Here is a 19549-nt window from a genome sequence, read left to right on the forward strand (position 1 = left end):
TAAAGCAACATAGGATAGTAAATATTTACAGGTTTACTGTCAAATCAGAGTAGACTTTATTTATTGGAAAAGGATACCGATGTTTTCCTTGAGAAATACAGGGCTTACTCCTATAGATTTGGAAATTTCTTTAATATTCTAGACTACCTATTTTGTTGCATATGCAATACTTCTTTATAAGCACTGACAAAACAGCTGCATTTTGCTACTTCCACAGAAAGGAAAAGATAGAGCAAGCAGTGTATCTAGTCTGGGTTGAAAGCTGGTTTCTAGTCTTGTTTGCCACACATTTTTTATGGACTTCATGGTCAGCCTATGCTTGGTCTACTGATAAAGTGAGTTTAAGGGCTGCTGCGGGGCGGTGAGTTTCCAAGACTCATTGCTTGAAAAATGCCTAGAATTCTCGCATTAAGAAACTTCAGAGTATCGTATTTAGTAATCACTATCAGGCTTAGTCACATCACTTAGACCTAATAGCATTGTCTGAATGTAGCTCATCTGAATTGCAGGTCGTAGATTCGTATTGTGCTATAGAATTTTTTTATTGATGCTTGTGTTTAAAAAAGTGACTTAAATAATGCAGTAAGTAACATGAAAAATAAGAAAGTAAGCTTTCCTCAGATTACCAATATTGCTACTCTTTCTCTTAGAAAACACTTACGCCATTTGCCCATTTGTAAATCAGGATAATGATTGTAATGTGCCATCAATTTTTAAAAAGTCTTTATTTAAAATTTTGGACTTTCAGCCTTGCATTCCCTGCCATGAGAATTCAAAATATTAAAGGATACAGATCTTTAATGAATGTAAGGTGTTTTTTCTCCTTATAACTTAATTGCCCAGATCATTTTGATGCTTCAAGGCAATGTTTGAGCAGCTGTGAAAAAAATTTGCATGTCCACAGAGTGCAATATTGTACAAAGTACAGGCATCTGCAGGGAAAGCCAGCCTGGCTGAATGTACTTACAGCTCTGCTCAATTAAATAAGGTGTGTATCTATTCTGCAAAAATGCGCTGCTCCACAAATAACTTAAACAGCTTTCCAAGATGGATGAGTATGTAAAGAAATGACCTGCTTGCATATCTTTGGGGTTTGTGCCAAAGAGATTTGGATATTACAAACCATCTAATATCTTTCACAATACTTGGAAGGTTAGAATGGCATCCAATTTGAGTAGTTGTTTGGAGAAAAATGCCAAATTTTGTCACAGTGACATAAAATACCTTAGCATGAAGAAAGAACAGTAATAAAACTGTAAGAGAAAGAGATAAACTAAGAGATAAACTATGTCAACAGAAAAAAAAATGACATCTCTTTCTGTTTACTGCAGCTGCTGTGTTTGACAACTCTTAGCCTCTGGAAGATGCTCTTTTTAAGGCAATCTTTTCCTAACCTTAATTAGGTAAGTGGCATATCCTGTTCTGGATACACATATTTAATAGCATCAGTATGTCAAGCAGAGTCCAGATGCTTTTAATAGAAGACAGTAGAGAAATATAAAATGAACCCCAGCTTTTGACTCTTAAATCTGCTTCTAGCAGGCTGTCCTGCCAAATGAAGGTGCCCTCGATTGAGCTGCTCAACAGTGTTAAGAATCAGTGCAGGCTTTTTGCCCAATTCCATTTAGCTGAGGTCATGGACATGCCTCCTCCCCCAGCCACAGATGTGTGTGCTGACAAAGCAGCCATCAGCCCTCTTTCAGTGAGGAGCTCAGCCCCATTTCTGTCCTTGTGGTTACCACCACCGCAGATCTGGCAGGTTGTGTGAGCACACTCTAGCACATGTCGATGACTAGGACCTGCATTAGTTAAAATGGTTGAATGAGAAAGTTTTGCTAATATTGGCTAATTTTCATTTATCAGCCTAGAGGAGAAGGGGAAGAAAGGGAGGATGGAAATACCCCCTTTCTCCAGAACTGTACCTCCACAGTAGGTTGTACTGATCCCCAACAAGGGGTCTCCTACAGCCCCGTTGTAAATGGTAATATTCTCATGTGCTCTACATGACAAGATTAAAGTGCTGCCTGCATGCAGCAGTCATCTCTTCATTCACATCATTCTGTACTCTTCCCTTCTTTATTGGTTAGTATAGTAATGGCTGCAAAGCTTTTGAGGATGGCAAAAACCCATTTTGGAGTCAAATGGTAGGAGGAAATAAAACCAAAAGAGGTGAAATAACCAAAGTGGCATAAGACATACAGATAAAGATAGATCTAAAAATCAAATGCCTGGAATCACAGCTTCTAATACCTTAACCATTCTTTGTTACAGCATTTTCAAATTTTCCTGAGAGTACATATCCATTCACTAGTGAACTTCTATGGAGTAAACAAATGTCATTTCCATTTGCATCAAATAAACTGGTGACTAGCCCAAAGAAGCATAAATGTTTTGACTAAAACCATACCCTGTGTCATGGACAGAGTTACAGTAGAAAAGTAGGCATTTCACCCCTTTGTTTGCGTCATTATTTTTGGTGACTCCAAATTTCCTTAGACTCCTGTAAATTATGATTTCTCCCGAACACTTCTGAGAAACAAAGAACCGTAATTATTTTGAACTACTAACTTTATTTTATCCTTATAGCTGAAACAGTTGGCTTACATCCACTTGCAGTGTTTCCAACTTTGCTCCATTTATATTACCTTCTGTGTTATATATTTCTGACCATATTTTCCAAAATTACTAAATTCCAGGACAATTTATAAATTTATAAAATTAATCTGGAAACCCATTCATTTTTATTTGGATTTAAGATTACAGTTTTGGGCTCTGCTACTTCTTTAACATTACTTCATTTTTGAAATTGTGAGGAAATATTTTTAAAGTATTATAGATACATAATTTCTATTGTTCTTTCAGTGAGTATAACACATTTTAATATTTAATAATGGGCACTGATTTTGATGACAGGAAACATTTTCCAAAAATGCCTTTTCTATTTAGCCTTATAACTTTTTGAGAAAGTAAACTGAAACCACGATGAAATGGACTGCATATGTGAGACCCAGATTTCAGTGTCAATTTTTTGGTGGTCTTTTTCTGATCCATGCTAAGTAGGTTAATTCATTTTCTTTCAGAACACAATTTTGAACAACAGCATGCCATTAAATATGTGATTCATCAAAAATGAAAATAACAGCATTAACATGACAAACCCTATTGTCTTGACTCTTCACAAATTATATTTGCAAAGACACTTGGGTTCTGGTGCATTCGGCATGTTCTAGACAGAGCATAATTGAATGCATTTCAGTCTAATTCTCCTAAATAATTTCAACAGTGAAAAAAAACAATTAAGACATGTTGATTTTGCTACACATTGGGCTAGTGAATGCACTGAAGAACAGACGATCTGCCTTTTGGCTTTCAGTAAATGGCGTAAGAATTTTGTTTGCGGAAAGAGGACTACAAAGCCAGAAAATAGGAATAGCATAGCAAATAATGTTAATAAAAATAAGTGAAAGCGTGTCAAAGTAAGATTTAGAACTAAAGCTACATGAAAAAGAATAGTATTCTACGCTAATTTTACTGGAAGTAGCAATAAAAATATTACTTCTGTGAAATATGACCTCTGAAAACTCTTTCTTGGAATGTTTAGTGAGCTCTAAATGCTTAGTGACTCTTTGAAATCTGCTGGTCAGAGTGTCAGCAAGTCATTTTAGTGTGCAAAGCAGATTGATCAAGCAATTGATCAAGCTGGGAGCTGAACTCTGGCATCCTAAATCATACGTATTTTGTTACGAACAAAATTATATTGTATAAAGCTGTGTACTACCATGTCCAAAATGCTTTCAATGCTTACCCAATCTTGCACATCTTTATTCTACTCTGCAATTTAAAAGATAGATCATCCTTCTGACTCACCCAAAGAGGGTATGTTTATCATCTGGAATTCTGCAAGTTCCAGTCCTTTTTCTGAGAGATTTCAATGGCAGTACTATAAAGAAAAAAGGAAATAAAGTATGTGCATTCATTAACCAATCATCAGCTTACAAATGACACTTCTGCCATTTAGAGTTATGTGAAAAACAAAATAAAATTCAGGAATGCAGAGGAAATTAAGAACTCCATCTCATTTTGGCAAACACATTACTACATGCTCATATGCATTTTTTCCTTATTACATAGTGTAACAAAGGAACCATTGGAAAAGTCTACTGTGCTCACAATTCCAGTCTGTTTTTTTCTAACTTCGAAGTTTCATAAAGCTTGAGCTATAAATTATAGAGGGCTGGTAAATGATTCAAAGCAGTTCAGGCAATTATTGCTCATGTATCATAAAATAGTCAGTAATACACATTAGGTTGAGTATTATCACGTATCATAATTGGCTAATTCCTTGTACTGTCTCCTTTTTTTCCTTTAAATAAGCTACTCGTGTACTTCCTCATAAACTCTATCAGCTAATAATTAACACACTATAGAAATACAGGTCACATTTTGTATTCAAGTCTCATTTCCCATGAAATTTAATTTCTTATTTCTCATGAAGAAAATATAACTATCCTCATAGTGGGACATTGCAGTATATATTTTTATTCCAGCAAGCATGACACCTTTGATTACAGGAAGTCAAACGTACAGTCTCTGTGCCAAAAATTAACAGACCCTTCTGTTTAATTTCATTGAGAAGTTATTTTACCTTCAAATGCATGGGAGCCTTGCATGTTTGCACAAAGTTATATAAGAAAGGTAGCAAAAGAAAAAAATCATTGTATCTGGGCAAAATTTCTTTCATCCAGCAGAGCTGCTTAAATGCCTCTTCAGCGTTTAGCTTTAACCAGAACAGGTTGGAAATGTTAGCACTGAAGTAAACAGATGGCGTCAATAATCACTGGTACCTGTTGGTACATCCCGTTCTACAAACACAGGCATATACGTAGCCTGTTGAGCAGCCCGTGTTGTAATCAGTAAGTTACCCACTGGAATAAAAAGTGTGAACAAGACCAAGCCATTTTGGAGTTAGGGTGCTTAAAACCGGTCTCTTTATTGCTTCATCTTCTAATGTACTTTGTTTTACAGAAGCGATGAGGTGAAGGTGATAGAGGTTGGTTTCAATGCTTTTAATAATCGTGTAACAGAAAGGTAATGTACCAACCGGCCAACTTCTCTGAATATTTCTAAGCCTTTGAAAACTACCACTCCCAAAACAAAATTGTGTCCTTTGATGGACTAGTGAATAAACAGAAATTATGCATTAACATCACTGCTTACATAATCATATTTCTAAGAAACAGGAGAGTATGTAAATAGCATTGATGTCATTTGGCCCATTCTCTTTACAGCTCTTTCACCTCATACTCTAGACATCAGATTTCCAAACAGAAATCAAGCAGTCTTTCTTCATGGAAACCTTTTAAGACTACGCAGTGAGTGAATCCATGGGAAGCCATTCCAGTTGATAGTAACGTGGAGTTTAGTTCATGCATGTCACTGAAAAAGTGCTACTTAGCGAGGCAGTAGTTATTGAAATTGAACTTAAACAATGCAGTCATTTGAAAGTAGTTTAGGGAGGACAACTGCTCTGTGGAATTAACTTAAAAATTGATCCACCAGAATGTTTTTAAATATATTATCTCCTGTAGGGTTCTGATATCTTGACTGATGTGACAGGCCCTGATTGCTAACTAAGATCTCCTCCTCTGTCAAGAGTTTATGGAAAAGCTACTTGCTATTTTGATACAATTAAGATAATGACTGCATAACAGCCTATGGATAGAATATGCTCAATGATTTCCATAATTAACACAATTCTGTAAAACTAACATATGCCTAGATTCTCAGCACCACAACCAGTCTTGCTGCTTACTATGTCAGAAAACTAACCTATGTCAGCAGACTCACTGCGCAGCACAAGATTATGATGTCCTAAGACAGGATATAGGACGGCCTCTATGTGTATGTGCATATGCATCTGTTGGAGTTGTACTGCAATCAGGGATGTAACTGAGTTCAGATTTTCATGCAGGAGTAATATAATAGGATATATCTTGATAGCACAGTTGAAAATGGAGACAGAGATTTGTTTTCTAACTGGTACCTAATTACTTACTGTTGAGTGCATTCTATTTAATAAGTGCACAGGCCAAGAACCTATGGACTAAATCCTTCAGTATTCTTTGCTTTATGAAAGTCTGAGAACTTGTGTAAAATGAAATGGTACAAAACCGAAACTCAGTATTTAAATCTCAGTTCCCATTTTAAAAATTCGTAAATGACTTCACAAGAGACCAGACAATGGGGTATTTCAGATATTTGGATCAATTTACTTCCATAGTGAACACGTGAAGTAGAGGAGCTGAATTTGACACTGAGTGCTTTTATTTATATATTTAAATGAATATTGTCTCTATTTTAAGCAGGCTCAGCGATTGTATCTGCTGATTGCCAAAATAATCTGATTTATATTAGAAAATAAGCATTGCCTGAAGCAGTGCTTATTTCTAAATACATTTTTGTACAAAACTGCAACACCATACTCCTGTGTTTTCATTTACAATGGTATTTTTTAACTTCAGAAATACAGTCACCTACTGCTACTTGGTTACATACACTTTGTGCTCTATGAATTATTTAATCTTATTTTTATTTTACAGAACACAAGACAGGTCAAAAACTGTAAAAGTTTTCAAGCTGCTTGAAAGATACGCTACACTGGAAAAAAGGTTGTTCATTAATAATCCTAATACAAAAATGGAATTTGAGAATGATCAATCCCTTCCCTGTTTTCTTCTCTACTTCCTGGTAGTATGAATTAGATTTCATATAGAAATTAATCTCCTTTGTTTTTTTACAGTAATGAAGAATTAAATAGGGGAAATGATGACATGTTAATAAATAATAAGTATTCTCTGCCTTATCATTCCTCCAAGTATTTAAACACTATGTTTTTTTGAGGATCTCAAATGCTTTTCAACAATTTTCAGAAGCTTTGCTTATCCTTTTCTAGAATATTCCTTCATCTTTTTGGGGAGGGAAGGTAAATTGGGGAAGGAGTCTTAGCTGTATTTATTCACTGGCGGCTGCATAGCAATTTAAGCCCTGCCCCAAGAACATAAATTCTCAATATTCAGTAAAAAATTCCTTGCAGCTAATAACTTAAATGTCTGTCAGCTGGGCTTTTTAATTAATTGATAACACAATTTTTGCCCTTCTGTTTGAACCAATCCATGAGGATTTCATCCAAAGATTGTGACAGTTCGCTATTGGATAGTCATTACAGTGTTGAGTACCCTGAAGAACCTAGATGGCAGAACAGGTACCGATGAACTAGCAAATATGGGATATGAAGCTGAACACAGGCTTGCAACAGACATTGCTCATTTAAATTTCTTTTTCTTAAATTTGGCTTTATAATTTCCCTTCATAATATAGTAAAAGGCAGACATTTTTCAGATTTGATGCATTTTTCAATATCAGTGGGGCATTGGTTACAACTGATTCCTTTGTCCACTTTTTCCTCCATTTGGTATTACTAGATACTCAAAATTGTCATATGTATTCTGATTTTCTACTCCAGCTAAATGAATTACTCAAAAAAAGAAAAAAAACCCTATGTAAGTTCTCATGGATATCACTTACAATTCAACATTTAAAAACCCATAAATTTGGTTTAGTATATATTAGGAAATGTAAGGATATATTATGCAGATCCCTTCAGTAATTGAATAGTCTTTGAGAAATAAGTAGAATTATGATTTTCCAGTTAAAATAACATAGTAGACCAACACAGTAACAAGCTAAAGGACCAAGCCAAAGAAAAATTATTTGGAGTTCCTGAAGGTATATATTAGCACATACACAAACTACAGATATGGTACATCGATCCATAATAGTCTAGAGGCTGACAAGGATTTTGGGTAACAAAGCTCTGCTATTGGGTATCAGCTAAGTTCAGCTGACAGACTAGAAATCATCTGAAATGGTGATTCAGCAGTCTGGATAAATTTAGAGTCATCAGTACAAAATACTTTTGGCTCAGAGTGAAATCGATGAGGAAGAAGAACTTCCACATTGAGATGCTTGTTTCTATTTGTAGCAAGTGGTGCATAGATCAGTGAAAATTTATAAGCACAAGGTTCATTTTCCCTTAAAACCAATTAAATATTCATTCTGGAAAAGTTTCATTACATTTTACATGCCTCTGAATGAGCTGGATTCATTCTAAGTATTTTTCCTCTTCCCTTTGCTTTCAAGCAAAAGGTTGGTCTGAAATGAATTTATCCATTTGGGTAAGATCTTTCTACCCACCATTTTTTTTCTCTCCACTTTCTTGTCTCTGAGACTGCCAAAACCTGCCCTAGCAGAGATGCTGGGATAGCAAGTATTAAGCATGCCTTGCTGTTCTCCTTGCTCTTTCGAGGTTTTGACTGTTGCCTGTCTGTCACATTCACCACTATGAGTGATGATGTAATTCATGTTGTCCTCATGCACTGCCATTTCCCTCCTCCCATATCTTTCCTGATTAACATTTGGGTTTATATATGCCATTGCAAATGAGTTCACTCTGGTTATTAGGTTACAGTTAACTTGATGCATAGTAAGAGTTTCTTACAGCTTGCTTTGTTTTAATACTTAAAGGGTTTGCTTTCTTTTATTTTTTTTCCTCCAAACATTTCACTGCACACATATTGTACTCTGCTTAGTCCAGAATTTTGAAGCAAAATCTTTCATGCTTCTTAAAAATTTCCAGAGTTTTATTTTGAACCTTGTTATTTTGGTAGTTCTTTATTCTGTCAGCAATGACTGAAATAGGATGGTACTTAGGGGAAAGGAAGGTACCTACCATTACAAAGTTAGTACATTTTCTGAGATCCCTTATGCTGGGATTATGACTGTCTCTAAATAGACTTGTCTAACCTCACATTCTGTCAGTCATTCAAACGAAAAGATCTATATACAGTTTTCATTCAGTCCCTAGGAGAAACCAGACAAGATATCCTAATAAAATAGATGTAGGAAATGGCACCCTATTCTGCCACTTAAGCCTGAAAAGGATTGAAAACTTATAGCTTTCAATTGTTTTTCTTCTTTCTGTGCAGAGATGGACCTTCTGTATGCAATAAGATAGATGCTTCCATTTTCTCCCAAAATACTGTTGGTGAAATTGCAAGTTCAGCAATGAACGGAGACACACCTGGAAATAACGTGACTCACTATTCCTGAAAAAAAGATAGAAGAGTCCCGTAATGAGATCATACTGTTTCTGCAACTAAGGAATCACGAGTAGATGGTAAACATTAAATTGCAAAGATCAAATTTCATCACCAAATAGAAAAGGAACAGTCATTGCCCCAGAGGACTGACAGCAAGAGTGGTTTTACCAAAAGCTAACATTACGTCACTTTTGTTTATCTTCTCCTCATTATACACTGACGATAGTAGTAGTGGGCACAGGGATTTTATTGCATCTAGTCCTACGCAGTAGATGACTACCACAGCCGAACCAGACACAAGGCCAAGATGCTCCATAGCTTGCTGCTGCAGCAAATCCAACAGATCTCTGTACTCATCTCCATGCGGTTTAGCCCTTGGCCAGTTAATACCTTGTTGTGCTGCATGCGTACACACGCAGGCCACCCCTTTCTTTCTCAAACACAGGTCATTAAGAGTATCTACCATTAAATAATGCCTTATCAAAATAAAATTTAAGCATATTTGTAACTGTTCTCCCACGGCAGAAAAAGGGTAACGTTCCCCAAGTGCCAACAGCTGAGCCAAATCTATCCGAGGACCTGAGTGACTTCACGTTTAGCTGTATGGAAGAGCTCCAGCCTGCCAAATGCCTGAACTGAGAAAGAGTGAAATAGGGTGAGCTAAGATTTGGGAAAAAGAAATTACCTGAAGGTGAGCAAAGTGAGGGGAAAGGATATGGTTAGCTTGGTAAGCTTTTTAAAAGCTGCCTTCAAGTGGAGTCACCATGACAGTAACCAGCAACAAGCACAGCAGCGAGTATTACCATCATCATTTTCTGTGCACTGAGCAGCTAATATTTTTTTTAAAGTGATCTCTGAATGGGCTTGTAGTTGCCAGAGGAGACTGGGAAGTTATTGCTTCGCTCATGTTTGACTGGGGCTGTTTTTTCCTTTAGTCTTGCTGGAGAGTCTCAGGTGCTTATTCTATAAAAAAGCTTTCCCGTATGGCCTTCCAGGGGAGACATGAGTGCCTTCTGCTTATTGCCTTTCTGTCTGTATCTCTCCTTTTAGAGGTTTCTCTCAGTTAAAAGCATATCAATAGCTGTCATATTATTTCTATCTAATTATTTTCTGGCCTGTATTTATGAATCTACGCTTTCTTACTAGAAAATAAATTGCAAAGTAACTCAGCTAGCAAAACAGCCAGGAACTGAAAGGAGGTGGGAGGGAAACAAACAAACAAACAAAAAAATCCAAAGCAAAGTTTAATTGAGATAGTACACTTTTAAATAGTATATTAGGAATCGAAGGCTCTGGATTGTCATATGGATATGGTGTTGCTCAGCCTATGGACTCAGCACATTTACGTGCAAAGTTGTGCGTACCAAGCCAAACCCATCCAACCACCTACTGGCAGTTCAGAGCTCCATCCCCTATACACCAGTACAGTTTATAGCTTCATAGCAAAGCCTTGTATGAACGTGATGCAAACAAAACTTGAAAAAGTGGTTTTCCTTCACCTGATGAAAATACAACCGAAGGAATTAGATGATTTAGGGGTACGCTCTGCAATAACACTCAGTTACCCTACAGCTTTGCCATTTATACCCCTGCATGGATGGCTGTACGAGCTGCCTGCTGTGCCTACAACTGGGCAAGTTCTTCCCCCTCCCAGTTATATCTACCTGGGCCTTCCCTGCTTGTTGGCTAACACTGGTGAATTAGGAGGCAAGTAGCTTTTAGAAGCTGATGAAAAACGCTGGTTTGAGAGAATAGAGGCTTTAGGCAAAAGGATGAAGAAGGAAAAAGAACAGAGAGCAGTTTTACTAAAGAAGAGCAGAAACCTGGAAAGTTGTTGTTCCAAGGTAAGGGTCGATTCTGTTCCTACCCTCGCTCTCCCATGCTGTGTGCAGGGCACTGGCCCCACTCCTCTGCCGGCTGAATGCTCTGAACTGAGTTTCTGTAAGCACAGAGGAGTGGCAGGCCAACAAGCAAGGCTCCCAAATCTGCTAAGTGGGAGCTTCCAGCAGACAGCTTTGTCTGCAGTACAGCACCAGACTGTATGATCTGCCACAGCTGAGAGACCCACTTTGGAATAGCAAGTTGAAGCAAATCATCGCAATTTACCTTCAGTCTGTAAACTAAATCGGGGAAAATTCCATTGTCTTATAACAGTCACATTTTGATGACTTCCACCCATTTTCACCTATAAACACAGGGTTAAAAGGCTAACCTTTTGAAATTCAGAGGATGCTAAATATTTTCTGCAAAGAAAGATGGATGTTTACGTGTTAATAGCCTGGTTTTTCAGCTTACGTATTGACAAGCCTCAGAACACAAAAAAGACATATTGTATATTAGTCCACATTTAACAAACACTTGTTTTAGCCCCTGGTTGGCTGTGTGTGTTTCACACAATCTCATTTTTCTTAGCTACTCCCTCCAGAACTTCAAGCCTGCTTTAACAGTGCTGCTAATCACTGCCTTCTGTAAAGACAGCATCTCCCAGAGGAATTTGAATTACGGGAAGAAGCAAATACTGCTACTTGGAAAACTGTGCAGAGAAGCGGAGTGATTTTTAAAATGATTACTGGTGATATCGAGTGTTGAGTAACTGCACCGTTTATCATCTAAATTACTTTTATCTTGTACTCCAGGTCATTCACAAAGTCTAAATCTAATATTACTTTGTCTTTTATGTCTCAAACATGTGTAACTTAAAGCATGTAGTACTTTAATTTTATTGGTCTAGTCTGTTCTGCCTAGTGAATGAAGTGGCTTTGTCACAGGAAGGGAACTTCTTAAAAAGCAAGCCAATGTTTTGGTTCTTACACATTTACACCATCTTCAAACTGAAATGTCATGATGGTGTGTGTTTGCAATTAGACATTTTTAAACTGTTTAAACTCCATAATTCTCCAAATTTCAAGTTCCGAGACATGACCTTTGTGAAGTTAAATGTGAACTGAACACAGCTTGTCTCTGTGAAATACTCGTGCCAGATATGCACGAGCCTTCTGCCTGATAGAGACATGGTACTCCACATACCTTTCTGTTCCAGTGAAGGTTACTCAATCAACTGCATTTGGTGACATTTTGAAGTGAAAGAAATTACATTTTTTCAAACAAAAGCTTCCTCTAACATTTTACATTTTGAAGTTATCGGTTTCTCTGAGCGGATTGTGGTTTTACTATTTACGGTGGTTGTTTACTCTTCCCTACCTCTTAGGGACAACCAAAAGAGAACTGTTCCACTTTTGCTTGCAGTCAGTCCTCAATCAACAGCACTATCAAGTTCTCACAGAAGGCACCAATCAGGCATTTTTCCTGTGTTGAAGTTAGTTGCTAGCAGACGTTTAATATCTTTTTAAGATAGTGGCTTTAAGCAGCAGAGACACAGACAGAGAGCCTGCAAAACAGCAAAAGGCCGCCTTGCCATCCAAAATGACCTTTACATGTAGAGTATATGGGAAATTTGGCTGCACAATATTGTGAAACTTTTCTATTGTACTTGCAACATCAGCGACTAGAAGGAGATGCAGAAAGTAGATAACCAAAATCTACTTTAAAAAATCTTAGCTTAACAGTGAAATACCTTTTATAATTTCACACTAACGTAACTAAGTGGGAGAAGGGAGAATGGAGAAAACAAGATGGCAATGAAGCTGAGAACAGACTGCATAGTGGTTTAGAGAAGTTCCCTAAGCAACACTAGCCAGGAGATCTGCAATGTTTTATTGATAATACAGATTCAAAAACCGATTTGGTCCCACAGTGTCATACGTGGTGTTTTGTGGGCACTACACAGTCCTGTGCTTCAGTACAAATAAAGGCTAGCAAAAAATGTGGGACTCTGGGCCTGGCTGTGGGACCTTACGCTCTGCAGGGTGTTTCAAGGCTGATGCATTCCTTCCATTACAGTAAGGAAATCATGTAGGAAAAAGGGGGAAAAAAAGGTGAAAGGGATATTTTAGGACGGAGTACATGTGACTGAAAAGACCTGTGAGTAAATGGGATCTCCATTATGCAAACCTGACAGGGTAATTTAATCTGTTTTCCCTGTGACGTGTTGTGTAGATCCTTTTTGCCTTTCAATTAAATATGCAGAGTGGCACAGGTGCACAGCCCAAGCCAAGGTGCCTAGTGCCATTGACACCATTGCATCACCGTCAGCCATAAAGTGTAAAGAAGACAGATTTACTCAATTACACAACACTTTTGGCACCAATTCAGCAACTTGTCTACCCTGTGCATACATTGAAAATGGTTTAATAACTCACCTCTGAGATGATTGTGCTACCTTCGTGCCTACACATGAAGTATAAACCTTGCTTGGATCATGGCTCATAAAGGTGGACTACCAATAATTTGGTCTAATTAGAGAGTGAAGTGACCACTGGCCCCAGTGACTAAAAGTTCCTTTTTTGTAAACTAAGAATTACAGTCACTGACATGTACTCCAGCCATGCACATTGTTCTCTGTCATTTATCCAAACGCACTTTTAAAATAATCCCCCTTTTTATAAACACATATGTGTACACAATTTTTAACTCCAGTTGCTGCAATTGCATCTAATCTAGTCAAATTCATTTTTATTAAAGTTCACACTGTGAGACTAATGAACCTAAAGCACTGGAATCATTCTCATTACACACGGTTAGATCTATTTACTGAATCTGCATTGTCTCATGCCCAGAAGGAAAAAAACCCCAAAACAACCAAGATGCAAAACATCTCAATCATTTTCCCTACAGGAAATAGTTTAAATTAACTATGTTTTAACAGATAGGGGAATGTAAGCAATGTTTCCCTTACTGAGCTTTAATATGAAAGAATGGTTGACTGATGAAGGGTGGTTTAAGGGATAATGAAACTAGAAGACGGAGAAAAGTCAGCTGCTGGTGATGGACAGCTAGATGATACAGTTACAGACAGCTGACATGCTTAGAAAATTGATGTATCCAGAAGCTTAAGAAAAGATACAGTCATTCTGGCTGACAGACAACTGTGCTTTCACATTTTTTTCCCAATGGCCTGTAGGCAGGGAATGATCTAGAAATCATTCACAAGGTCACTTTTCCCCTGTTCATCCCGTTCACCCTTCAAAACATGTTCTCCCATGGCCCGTGCAAATAGCTGGCCAACAAGCAGCAAGGAGACTGAGCGGACTGTGTGGGTGATGCATACGTAGCAAGGAAAATGGATGTACTTCAATCTCTACTAGTCTTCACAACATAGTACGCCTATCCTTTGAGGGACTGCCAGGTATGTTACTAAGTAAATAAAAATAAAATCACAGGTTTTGCCAATACATGACTTTCATCATGGTCTCTTTGCTCAAAAGCCCAAGTAAATAGATCTTGCTATGTGACGGTGAAGAGCTTTTTGAGATTCGGGGAACTGTTTCGCTTTTCACTCCAAAGAATACACTAGAAGACAGGTTAGACTGTAAAACTGAAAATCAGTCAAAACACTTATATTTTCACCACCCTATTCCCCAAGCAGGGGGTGCCTATTTATCCCACTTCGTTACCAGTGCTCTCTCTTGAGAAGGGAGCACAAACAGGATGCATAGTGCCAGAATTTCCAAATGAAAGCTCCTCCACAAGTAGCAAAACATATTTTGCCACATAACCAATGAGAAGTGATTCCTTCCTGTGCTGACATTTCTGCACCTGGCAGAACAAAGACAGACCTCTTCTCACTCTGTCCTCTTGGTGCCTCCAACAGAATATCAAATTTTTCAATGGCTTTAAACTCAAGATAAGAGCTATCAAAATAGGACATCTCCTGACCTGCCTGAATGGCATGGCTTTTATATCACATTTGGAGTTGCGAAAAATACAGAACTACTTTTCCATCAACATTTTCATCGACTTTTTCATGGTAGTTTTTCAGTTGTTTTTAGCTGCTGCTAATTATGGATCGTCCAACACAAATGCATCGATAAAGTATTCCATATAACTCCTCAGTAATGAGAATACATAAATCCCCTGCTCAATAGGCTATGCAATCAGTTCACCCCCTTCAGAAAAACATTTGAGATATTGCAATCTCTATGACAATTCATTTAAAATGGAATTTGTTAATGTTGGATGAGTTCATCGACTGCAGTAAATCAACACAGCCTCCCTGAATCAATGGAATGACACTGAATTGCACCAGATGAGAGTCAGTCTGCAGCTTTTTGTAACTAAGGGTTCCTTCTGATGAGCTTTGTTGTTATCATTACATTCATTTTAAGTTTACTTAAATACATTTTTTTCTAAAGAAAAGTTCATTTATATAAGATATGTTTACCTAAAATGGCAAAATATTGCCATTTGTTTTCTGTTTGCAGAACATAAAATAACAGAGGTTTTAGTTAAGTGGTTGGCATTTTTCAGTTTCTCTCTCATATTTGGCTAGCAATGGATAAGACAACCATGGCTCTGCTAAGCCGATCAGGTGGTCCTCTGAGCTGGCAGATGGGGGACCCAGTCAGCTGTGGGTTGCTTCCAGCATACGCGCTGGATTTCCTTCTTGTGGAAACCATGGTGGAGGTCTTCTACAGAGTCAGGACACTGATTTCAGCTCTGGTGCTGAGAACCCTCGCAGGATTTACAGCTTGAGCATAGCCTTTATGCTGTATCAGACCTTTCTCCCACTCTGCCAGCTATAGTGCTCAGTGTCACTTGACTTTGTTGCATTGCTGATGTTCTCACTTTGGGGAATTATGTGGCAATTTTGCAGTAGACTGCATATTTTCTGCGTTGGTCACCTTTCAGAGCTGCAAGTACAGGCAAAGACGTAATTTCACAAAGTCTTTAAACACATGCTAAAACTATGAATCTGAGATATGGTTTGGGAAGGGCAAGAAAAAAGGTATCATTTAGTGAAGACCCTTTAATTTCTCATGGCCTGTGATTAAACCTTAGAAAGAGGTTGGACAGAAGACAGAGCCTGGAGTGTTGTCTCTCAGCTTTCTGCCTTTAGCATTTCCATTTAGTGTGCTAATGAAGCGCATGTAATGAGAACCTGTATAGGTAAGTAAAAATAGTGGGGAAGGTTTGATTTTGACGTTTTTACGTACAGTCTGGTTTCAGATCTAATATACATATCCCAAAATATATCACAATATGTTCCACAGCATACAAAATTAACACCATCCTGCTTTCTTTTAGAGCTCTCTGTGTTCAGAGGGCTACAAAATTGCCTTGTGTGTGTGCGCTTTCAATTAAAATTTCCAATTTCCAGGTCTACTGCTTTGTCTCCACAAGTACAAAAGACAGCCAAAAGCAGGGAGAAATGACTCCATGGACTTGGACCTCTCTACTCATTATAAGCTGGTTAGCAAGCACCTGCTATTCACCAGCTTAGAAAACAATTTGAAATTCAAGTAAGTCTCAGCAAGAACCTAACAAAGAACATCAGGAGTCTAGGCAGCTAGCCAGTTTCATATGCCTCATCTCTCAAAGATTTTTTTTGCTCTAATGCGCTCCCCCATTGCCATACACCAATTTTATTTTTTTTTGCTTTTCTTTCTATATTTGAAGTGGAAACATGTCACTGTTTTAAATGTGTCCTATATATTTTCTAGAATGGAGATTTTAATGCCTTGTAATGACAGAAATTGTTTAGCAAGGCATGGCTTAGGAATAAAAGAATGTATTAATGTAGAAAGCCAAGCCAAGTCTTCAAAAGAGTTAACACGTAAGTGTTAATGAAAAATGTGCTTGGGCCATATTAGGTTGAAAGCCTGGCACATGATATAAAGACTCCGAGCACATAATTTCCAGCTTTCCTCAGGTATTCGTTGTAGCAATAATGTAAAATTAACTTCAGTTGTGTAACAATTTGAGAAATGTTTTATGGTGATGATGATCCATTTAGCATTTCTGACTTAGACAATGTTTTGGCTCCACAGAAAGATCAGGTAAATCTGATGTAAATTTATATATTTTGGCCGTCACTGTTATGGATGTGTTAGAGGAAGGAGAGATGCTGTCTATGAAAGCCACAGTCCATACTGTTTTAGAAACAGTGTTGAGGCAGGCTTGGGCCAGGCATCCTGACATCCCCGGCTATATAAACACAAATCTTTGCAGGCTTAGCAGAGCCTTTCATCATTCCTATGGGTGACATGCACAAAGTTTCAAACCTTGGGACCTGTCATCCTAAACTAAGTGACCTGATTACTCAGAGGTGGGAAGGCCATGTTTCTGCAGTCAGTGTTTGGTTTTCACACCTCTAAGTTTGGTTCCCTCTTTGGCAGCAAGCAGTATGGCTTGGATATCCTCGGATTAGTGATGGTTTGAATTTTTTAATTTTTAACTCAAGCTGAATCTTTCCTCACTATAGGGCTTTGTTTTCTCTAGGGTCCTAAAGAAAGGGGATCCATTCAACTTTTCCTTTAGTTGCTGATTTACCTAAATGTTGCACCTCATCACCACTTTTGTACAGCCTCTGCCATTTTGGCTTTCACCTTCTCCTAGCACTGCAACACTGGGTGCATGGTTCTGTTTTGATGAAATGCAGAAACCAAATTAAATGACACCAGTAATCGCAACATGTGAATATCCATTAAAAAGGAAGTCTAAAGCAAGAAATATACTCAAAACACATACAAGAAGAAAAACAAATCTGGTACTCTGAGTGTTATGTGTAGATTGAAAGACAGAGTGAGAAGGTTTGACTTCATGATGTGTACTGATGTGGGAAATTAAATTGGTCAGGGTAGCTCCAGGGAGCAAACAATATTTTTCCTTAAGGGTATATAAAATGTCATATTTTCATCCAAAAATGCTAATACATTGCTTGACTGTTAGCATTTTGTATTTAGCATTAACCTACAATTCATTAGAGGCAAAAAAAAAGTATTTATTTATTTTACTGCAAAAAAAGTATACTGCACTCTTTAACATGTCCAGAAAATTGAGGCCTGTGTCTGTATCTGAATAAACACGGGACTGAACCTCCTTATTGACTGAGATACTCCAAATAATCTGCAGTTTTCAGGCCTTACACTCACTTCTTTCTTATAACGGCAGAAGATAACAGGAAGTACAACCACACAATAGGGCTGCACTTGCTGTGAGTGCGCGTGTGTGTGCATGATGCAAGGTTTCAGGAGGGGAAAAAATGTAGTACCAGACGAGGAAGGATTGATTTTTTTTAACCCACTAACATACAGTTTGTAGTGTCAAGGTGCAGGGATTACCTTACCCTGACATATTTGCACTGTGTTCACCCATACAAGATTAAAACAACTACCAGATTTGAGGTTGGCAGGAATTTTCAACTCCTTGTCAGTTTGGTAGCAAATATCAACCTTCCTGTGTAGCGGATGGCCTGGTCTGCTTCTCAGGGATGTTCAGAGTGTCTTCATTAATGTGCTTTCCCAGGAATATAGGGTGCATCGTCCTTCCTCTTTTCCTGATCCACATGGAAGTTTAGACTTCGGTCTTTTAGTATGCATTGAATGAGTATTTGGAAGTGTTCTGTGACTTGGAGCATACCACAGTGTACGAAGTTGGTTCTGAATTAGATATATATAGCCCAGTTGTCCATGACTGCAGGGGACAGGACTCAATGATCCAAGTAATTGTTTCCAATCCTATGTTCTCCAGCATCCAGAAGTGCAAAATAGCTGGTAGATGAAGGATGGTATTTATCTGGCCAAAAGCAGCCATGCACACTGTAGGTGAGTGCCTACATTTTAGCTGATCAGACTATGATCTCTTTATGATGAACCAATATAAACAGGCACTTCTGAAGTGCAGTTCAAGTCACCTAAAGGATATAGGTAAAATAGATGAGTCACACTCTAGAATCAGGACATTCACTTTAAAGGAGTTTAAGGACGCTCAGGTCAGGTGTAGACAGCTACAGCATAAAGTTAGATGAAATTATTTCATCCAGTGATACTTGGTTGGAATATAAATAAAACATGCCACATAACTCCTCTGCTGTTCACTGGCAAGATACCAACTGGAAAACTGCATCCAGTTTTTTGACATTACACTTCAAGAAAGGTGTGGACTGATTGGAGACAGTCTACAGATGAGTGAGAAAGATTAAAGGCTTGAAAACTGAGAACTACACAGAAAGGCTAAATGAAGGCTAAATACAGATTAAAGGAAAAAAGGACAGGGAAAGGGAAAAAGGAGAAAATAGACATTAATACTCCTCAAGTGTATGAAAAATTGTTAAAGAGTATTTTATGTCCCTGGTAGTTACAACAATAAACATGGATGCACATAGCTGCAAGAAAGATGAAGAACTGACCACGGCTTTGCCAAGAGTGTTCAGTAATAGGAAGCAGCCCCAGAGGATCAGTCTTCCTCAGGGCTCCTCCCTGCTCTTGGAGGTAAAGAGCTCAACTGTGCCAAATCTCTACTTGCTTCACTATCTGCTGGTGGACGAGGGGCAG

The 19549-nt window shown here is 38.0% G+C and overlaps 1 long non-coding RNA gene across 1 annotated transcript in view; it reads left to right on the forward strand.

Moving 5' to 3' along the window:
• The first annotated feature begins 578 nt into the window (after window positions 1–578).
• The window catches only part of LOC129205967 (uncharacterized), a 32609-nt gene continuing 13638 nt past the window's right edge, over window positions 579–19549 (forward strand). The window contains exons 1-4 of the long non-coding RNA XR_008576934.1: window positions 579–1403; window positions 5026–5088; window positions 6600–6668; window positions 9045–9235. This is a non-coding gene — a long non-coding RNA (uncharacterized LOC129205967). The remainder of the gene's footprint in view (window positions 1404–5025; window positions 5089–6599; window positions 6669–9044; window positions 9236–19549) is intronic.

The sequence above is a fragment of the Grus americana genome, chromosome 1, assembly GCF_028858705.1.
Source record: "Grus americana isolate bGruAme1 chromosome 1, bGruAme1.mat, whole genome shotgun sequence".
NCBI classification, from domain to species: domain Eukaryota; kingdom Metazoa; phylum Chordata; class Aves; order Gruiformes; family Gruidae; genus Grus; species Grus americana.